An 8,669-nucleotide genomic window follows, 5' to 3' on the forward strand; every position below is an offset into this window, starting at 1 on the left:
GCTGCAGGCTGATGAGGAAGTGGGATTCTGAATGATACTGCATTCACTGCTAGGAATGAGGAAAGGGATGCAGGGACATGACTAATATTAATAGACACAATGCTTTTTAGCACATTTTGCGTGATGCTATTGTGGAAGTGCAGACTCACTTCAAAATAAAATAATAATAGAAAAGTGAATGTAAAATATGTTGCACTGAAATGGCATTCAAGTGTATTTCAAGTAGTTCTGATGTTTTGAATGGGCTATATGGAAAAAAGAGTCCTAAATAATGTATTATGGTGTCCTCAAAATTATTAAGCAGAACGTCTGTATTATTGATAGTAATTATTATGACAAAAAATGTTTATTAAGCAACACATTCAGCATATTATAATTATTTCTGAAGGATGGTGTGCCACTGAGGATGGCTTAATCATGTTGAAATGTTATCTTTGCAATAATTACAAAATGATTTATTATAAACGTGTTTTATTTATTGGTATATTCGAAATAGTTATCATTATTTAATATATTATTATATGATTATATTTTATTAACCTATTGTATTACTCTACATTACTGTTTTTACTTTCAATTAAAGAAATTCAGTGTTGATGAGCTTAATTTTACTTTAAAGAATAAGGGTATAGGCTCTGTTTAGAAAAAAAAATAAAATTCAGTGACTTAATAAAGTACTAAAACACCCACTATGCTGTATCTTTAACCAGGAGATGGCGGTGTTCTCCAAAAAGTGGATTTTGCAATATTATATTAAAAAACTGAAATTTCTGTCATCATTTACTCATCCATCACTTGTCCCAAACGTGTTTGAGCTTTGTTGAACGCAATAAATTATTTTTGGAAAGTGTTGGAAACTTTGAAATGCATGGTAGGCCTATTTGTTTTTCTTATATGCAAGTCAATAGTAACAAGTCTAACATTTGTCAAAATATCAAATTTTGTGTTCAACAGAAAAAAGAAAACACATAAAGAACTATGTAAAGGTAAATAAATGGTGAGCGTACTGTTTTTATTTTAACTACTCTGAACTTGAAGTAGGAAAGGTCAGATGGTATGACCCACTGGGTCAATCTTATGCTTCAGTGTTCATAAAAATCATTATTTATAATTAACATAATTTTTTCTTTACTACTTCAGTCTACAAATTAAAATAATGTGTGCTTGAGGCTTGATTGAAGTCTTTACGAGTGGTTTTTAATTGTGGTCTTCTTTGAAGAATGAAGCAAAAGTAGTAGGTTGTTATGAGAGGGCAAGCTTTCATCTGATTTCGAAGATTTCATCAAGGTGAATTGAATGAACCTGTCTGCACCTTTCATGCAAACAAAATAATTATTAGCCTCAAAGCTTATGCTGAGATGTGGCAGATACCGCTTGTTCATTGTATAAAAATAATCCAGGCTTATACTCATGGCTCATAAGAACAAACAAAAATATTATATTGCATATCAAGTAATCATAGGGTGTGTTACATAGGAAGAAATGTTGTACGACTACATCTAGACAAGTGAAGGTCATCGTTGACCACTATCACAAAGACAAGTTCAAAACAGCTTTAAAAAAAACAGATCAATTTTGTTTATTTTTTATTTATTAATAAGAAAAAATTACTTTAACTGGATCTTGCCACAAAGAGATACTCGAAATGTTTTGGCCACAATGTTTAAGAGGAGTAAGGCACACTTGGTTCAAAAGACTGTTATCTTGGTCCATTATAATAATTTTAAAAAAGTTATTGACAGTACCAAAAAGGGTTATTTTTTATAATTATGTTTTTTAGGGTTTTTCACCTTTATTGTATAGGACAGTAGATAGTATTAACAGGAAAGCATGGGGAGCAGAGAGAGGGGAAGGATCGGCACAGGACGACAAGGCGGGAATTGAACTCAGGTCACTGTGTGCATCGGAGTGCATGTGTTATCTCACTAACCACTACACCACTGCCGCTGACCCAAAAAAAAGGTTCTTTATAGCACCAAACAAAGAAAGGTTCTTCAAGGAACCATTTGGTTCTATGAAGAATAAAAAAAGATTCTTGTATGGCATCACTGTGAAACCCCTGTTTGGTTCTTTGTGTCCTTTTTAAAGAGTGTAGTTATTTACTACCTGGCCATTTTCCTGTTTGCATGGACACCATCACCACTATGAAGTCTGAAGTGATGTAAGCCAGCCAACAATGAAGTGCTGTTTTCAACAAAATCAACAACTGGTTAAAGGATTATGAGCGCAAAACTGTTATTGTCTGTTTTGTAATGATGGAGATAGAATGCAGACAAAGGCAACAGGTAAATAACACTAACATGAATTTTCTAAACGGTAAACACTTGAAAATCCATGTGCTGGTGTTTTAATGGCATGTATTCACATACACCTAAATCACTGCAAATCATGCGCTGGATTAGAGTTATGGTTAGGTTTAGGTCAGGCTAAGTTAGGTTAGTGTTAGGGTTTGATTCCAAATGAGTTCCAAAAACTTAACCATTAACAGTTACTATGGTGGAAATGTGTCAAAAAGTGCAGGGTACTGGGATACTTCCCCTAGTAATTCCAGGAACTGTGAAAATATTCTATCGGTGTGAATCCCCATTAAATCCATGGATTGTTCTATTCCATAAAAGGATTTTTGTATAAAAGGTGCTTCATAGTATTAATAATAACGCTTCACTGTTCACTTGAAGAGTTCTGCAGGGAACAAAAATGCATCTTCTAAAGCATTGTTGCGAACCTTTTAAAACCTTGATTCTTTCGGGAGATTCAGCACCTTGCGTTTTAACCATTAAAGTACAAAATGTACATGTAATTACACATTTGAATTTTAGTTATTCTACACAACATAGCAGAAATAAATCTATATTGTCTAAAAGTGGTCGACACAGACATAATTAGGGATTAGGAGAATTTTTGTTATCAAACAAGCCTGCAGCGTTGGTGCCTTCCTGTGAAAATCACAAGAATCATCAAACTGTGCAATTCTGGCGTTGAACAGAAACTACCCATTGGATATTGGGAGCATCCGTCACAATGTTAGTGCAGAGCCGTGCAGTGACTCAAAAGATGCCACAGGGAAGATACCAAGAGTCATCGGCAGCCCCATGAATAGGAAATCATGTCTGATTGAGTTTGAAGGGTTCTTCAGATATTAATCCAGGCAACAACATTTGATTAACTGCTGGCTCTTCTGTGCTCTCTTCAGATGACTCCCGCTAAAGGATTTTGGGTGGATATAAATAGCAATGATCTTTCACAAAAAGGAACCATCAGTATAATGAGTGCATATTTTGTCTCTTCATTTCCTCACCCATGGGAAGGCGATATTTGCCATGGAGAGAGGCACTCTCGACGATCTGGCATGGTGGAAGTTTAAAGGTTGTTTTGTTTAATATTCATAGTTTGTTTTCTACAAACTTTATAGTGACAGGTTGGTCTAACATCAATCTCAAGTCAGGCTCGTAGCCAGCCTGGTGTAAGAGGTGGTTCTTTTATCCCAAAATGTCAACCTTTTTGTAGTTATTCACCTCATTTACTATTTATTTTATGAGATTTAAATAGTGTAGTGACATTTTAAGCACTGGATTAACTTGTCAGATGGTCATCATAACCACACTTTTCAATTTACCGAAACATTTCCTAAAGATTTAGAATAAAGATACATGACTAAATACTTATTTTGAAAATACAAATGTTTTACATCATATATCATTAGGAAAAATAGTAATCTGTTAAAGTTTTAAACTAAAAACGGCAGCCTATTGTCATTTATTAGGCAAATAACAAACTGGCCAGCACATTCAACTTTCCTCAGCCAAAATCTGGCTATTTAAATAATAAAAAACTTATGAAAACATAATAATAATTAAAAAGCTTAATGATTTTTCTAGCCTCTAAAAGTGCATTTGATTGAAAACTCATGGATAACACAAAAGCCAAACTAGTATTCATTCATTCATTTTCTTTTCGGCTTAGTCCCTTTATCAATCTGGGGTCGCCACAATGTAATGAACCCATGATCACATGTTCTACGCAGCGGATCCCCTTCCAGCCACAACCCATCACTGGGAAACATCCAAACACACTCATTCACACTCATACACTATGGACAGATTACCCAATTCACCTGTTACCACAATTCGCATGTTTTTGCACTGCGGAGGAAACTGGAGCACCCGGAGGAAACTCACGCGGGGAGAACATGCAAACTCCACACAGAAACACCAGCTCACCCAGCCAAGCGACCTTCTAGCTGTGAGGCGACTGCACTACCTACTGCACCACCGCGTCCCCCTAATTAGTGTTCTTAGCTGCTTTTGGTGCTTCACACCCTTTTATCAGTCGTTTTTTGTTTCAAGAATAAGGTCCAAGATTTACAAAAAAAGGTTAAAATAAAAAGTAAAAATGTTTTCTCTATTTAAATACATTACATTAAAAATAGATGACTTCACTTTTATCCGATTGTATTTTTTCTCGTCTTGTCTTGTCTTGTCTTCTTGTCTTGTCTTCACAGCTGGATATTAGATATTAGACAGCTGGCCTATTGGAAAAATAATAGTTTGCATTATAAAACCAATTAGCTGAAGTCACACTGATCATGTTACCGTCAACAGATGATTTGACTTGTTCTTAAAGCCGTTATCAGTGGGTTATTTTCACGATTTATGATGATGTAGCAGTCAAAATAGGACAAATACGCTTATGTATGGGACAAATTCTTTCGAACCACCTGAAACCCCTCTGGCTAGGGGCCTGCAAGTGTTAAAGGAACACATCATTATTTGGAAGTATTCTCATTTTATAAGTTACTGTAGAGTTAAACAGTTGAGTTTTACAATTTATGATATCCTTTCAGCCGACCTCAGGTCTAGAGGGAGCACTTTTAGCTACTTAGCATAGATCACTGAATCGCATAATCGCATATTTCCAAATAAAAGCGAGGCGTTCCTTTAACTTTTGATTTTAGACACCACACTAAATGACTTGTGTGCAGATACCGACTAATAGTTTAATTTGCCTGTCATAGGATACAAATGAGTCGAAGAAAGCCTCTTTAGATCAGTGAAGGGTGTAGATGGCAAGACCTACAGTCCTCTTCTACTTCATTATTAACTGAGCCCAAGGAGGTAATTACGATCGTGTCTATTTAAAGAACGCGCTTGAATGAGGAAGGACCTCGGCTTATTAAATAAACAAAGGCTTCCTGCTGGAGAACGTGGGCTGGCTTACTAATGCCTATTGTCTTTTGGTCTTCACATACTGTTATTCACATGATTCAGTTCAGGAATACCATAAGAAATGTATTCCGTACATGGAAGAACAAATGTCGTCACCTTAGAATTATAAGGTTCTGACTGTATGCTTAATGATTTTGAGATATTAAGCTTCAAAGTTTTTGCATTCTCTATAGCAAACAGTATGTGTGTAACATTTGTTTTTTTAAATAAAAAGTCTTAAAATAAATAACTTATAAAAAAAACATCCCATAATGTAAATATATTGTCATTTAATATATCAATAACTCAATTTTGACAAAAATGTCAGATAGAACGTTATAATTCTAGTGACAAGATTCTAATTTGTAATTACTAGTGTTTTCTGTGGCAAGAACATTATTATTATTGATCATATACAGCATTTTTTTAAAAACCTGGAGCAATTAAAAGCAATAATGTTCAGTTTAACCACCACAGAGACAGCTTTTGTAACTTTATTTCTACACTGTAAAAAACTATATGATCAATCAGTCATGACAACATATGTTCTAAGGGCAACTTAATTTTATAAGTTGTTTTGCAATTTATGCAAGATGTTTTAAGTCAGTTTAACATATAATTTCAATGTACTCATAAGGTTAATTTGATTCAGCTTAAACATTTAAGTCAACCAGGATTTTTTTTGCAGTGTTAGAGTAGTCTATAAACACATTATTCAAAAGGGATAGTGAAGAAATTGCAAAGCATTTCTATTTCAAATTAATCATGTTCTAATAATCCTGAAAAAATACTAGAAATAATAATAATGTTCAGTTTCATGCACAAGTTGATCCATAAGAAATGTTGTTTTGTTCTATATTATGACGTACATCTGAGTCTAGCAGATTATTGAAGATAATGAATAAAAAGCTTGTTGATTAAGTTGTTAATTGGATTTTGAGTTGTAGACTCTGCACACAATCAAATATGCTTTTTTAAGCAGCACAGATCAAAAGCATGAAGTCTTATTCAGCTTTATGCATAGAACTATCAAACAGCAACAGATGTTTTCTAAATTAGGATGTACATCTGAGTATAACAGATTATTGAAAAAGACTAATTTTGTAACATTCTACTCGGTGTTTGCACATCATTTTTAACCATGTCATCAAGAGAGAAAACTCATAAAAAATAGACATACAGTTGCATTCAGAACTATTCGCCCACCTTTGATTTTTTTTCTTTTTTCTTTTTTAAATATTTACAAAATAATGTTTAACAGAGCAAAGAAATTTTCTCAGTATGTCTGATAATATTTTTTTCTCCAAGAGAAAGTCTTATTTGTTTTATTTCGGTTAGAATAAAAGCAGTTTTTAATTGTTTAAACACCATTTTAGGGACAAAATTATTAGCCTCTTCAAGCTATATTTTTTTCCTGATTGTCTTCAGAACAAACCATCGTTACACAATTACTTGCCTAATTAACCTAACCTGTCTAGTTAACCTAATTGACATAGTTAACCCTTTCAATGTCACTTTAGGCTGTATAGAAGCATCTTGAAAAATATCCAGCATTATTGTAATAATACATTATTATTATTACCAGTAATATTATTTATTGTTATTATGTCAAAGATAAAATAAATCAGTTATTAGAAATTAGTTATTAAAACTATTATGTTTAGAAATGTGCTGAAAAATTCTCTCCGTTAAACAGAAATTGGGGGAAAAAATAAACGGGGGCTAATAATTCAGGGGGTTGAATAATTTTGATTGCAACTGTAGATGAAATACAGATGTCACCACTTCAATATGTTCCCTCTGCCACCATGCTTGCCGTCGCTGCAGCGGTAGTCGGTGCGCCTGCAGCTTTTAACCACTGGGTGGTGCTTTAACCATACATTTTCAGCTTTGCCTTTTCACAATACTATAGGATGGTACTGTATGTGTACCTTATGTGATGTGTTCAATTAAAATATAATTTTGTTGTTTTTTGGTTTCCTTTGTAATAAACATGCTTTTACACTATACTGTATGTTTTAGAAAAGATACAATACAAGGTGAGAAGTATAGCCCTAGGCTGCAAAATTAAGCAAATAAGAATTAAGTACTTTAGCCTCTTCAGTGCCCTATTAAATTGTGGTGGGGTGAAAAGAAAATGTTTTGATTTCTTTGAGCATCATGGCGATTGTAATGACTGGGTGGAGTGACAGAGGACAACAGGAGGTAAGATCCAATATGCAGGTTTATTCAGCGTCAGGCAAGCAGTGGTCAAACCAGGTACAAACGGGTATATACAGGCAAATCCAGAATCGTCGTCAATATAACAGGCAATAGGTCTAAAGGCAGGCGGCTAAACAGGATAACAAGGAATACCAGGCTAGGGTTTACACACGGAGAAACAAGACAGGGAGAAACGCGTTGTAATGTCACTGGTACAGCAAACAAGACTCGGCAAACTGGAAGGGTTCATGAGTGGCTTATAAGTGGTGTGATAACAGTCTCTGACAAGGTGCAGCTGGTGAGTGCACTCAAGCTAGATGTGTGAGCATGGGTGTCTGGGAGCAGTGCATCTATGAAAATGTAGTCCTGGGAAATGCGAAAGTGTAGTCCTGAAGTTCGTGTGAGAACCAGCAATCTCTGGAAAGCGATCGCTGGTTGTGTGACAGCGATGTTATTACCTCAAATCTTAAGCATGCGCACACTGACTCAAAAAGACATGAAAAACGCGGCACAGCACACACTACATTATTTATTGTCTGTTGCAGTCTGCAAACTGCGGTTATATCTAAAAAAAACATGTTCTTACTCTTTTAGTGAGGCGGCGGTACAAATCACTGCGGTAATGCTCCTTTTTAAGTGTCACCCACTGTATCTTCACAAAAGTTTCAAATACACTGTCATATTCTTCAAGCTATCCTGAAATGTTTAGTTAGTCCTTATCTTCTGAGTCACTTCAGTGTCTAAACATGAATTATCATACTGCATAGATAAAGATGCACAGTGCGGCTGCCCACTGACTTATGATTGATGGTTCCCTGTCACTGTTTATCTGTCATGACCTTAAGCTGTATAAAGAATATGATGAGGTGTGTTTATCCATCACTATCTGTCATCCAGGAAGCATAATTAGCACATGTACTTGCATTGGCAGACAGGTTCTCATCATAGTGACGTACAGAGTGCAAACACTGTGCGTTGCAATTACTGTAATTACTGCATTGTAAAAAAATTAGACGAACAATTAGTTTTGACAGCATATGTTTTTAGGTCATTGTCACCTATTAAACTAAGTTAATCATGTTTTAACCTAATTTGATAAGTTATGCAAGCAGTTTTAAGTCAGTTTACCATAATATAAAACATAAGTTCAATGAACTCACAAGATTAATTTGATTCAGCTTTAAAAATGAAAGCAACCAGGATTTTTTTGCAGTGTGCAAGTAGACAAGAGTGCAAAACACTTTTTAAATAAATACACCATTG

This window comes from Danio rerio, chromosome 13 (assembly GCF_049306965.1).
Source record: "Danio rerio strain Tuebingen ecotype United States chromosome 13, GRCz12tu, whole genome shotgun sequence".
NCBI classification, from domain to species: domain Eukaryota; kingdom Metazoa; phylum Chordata; class Actinopteri; order Cypriniformes; family Danionidae; genus Danio; species Danio rerio.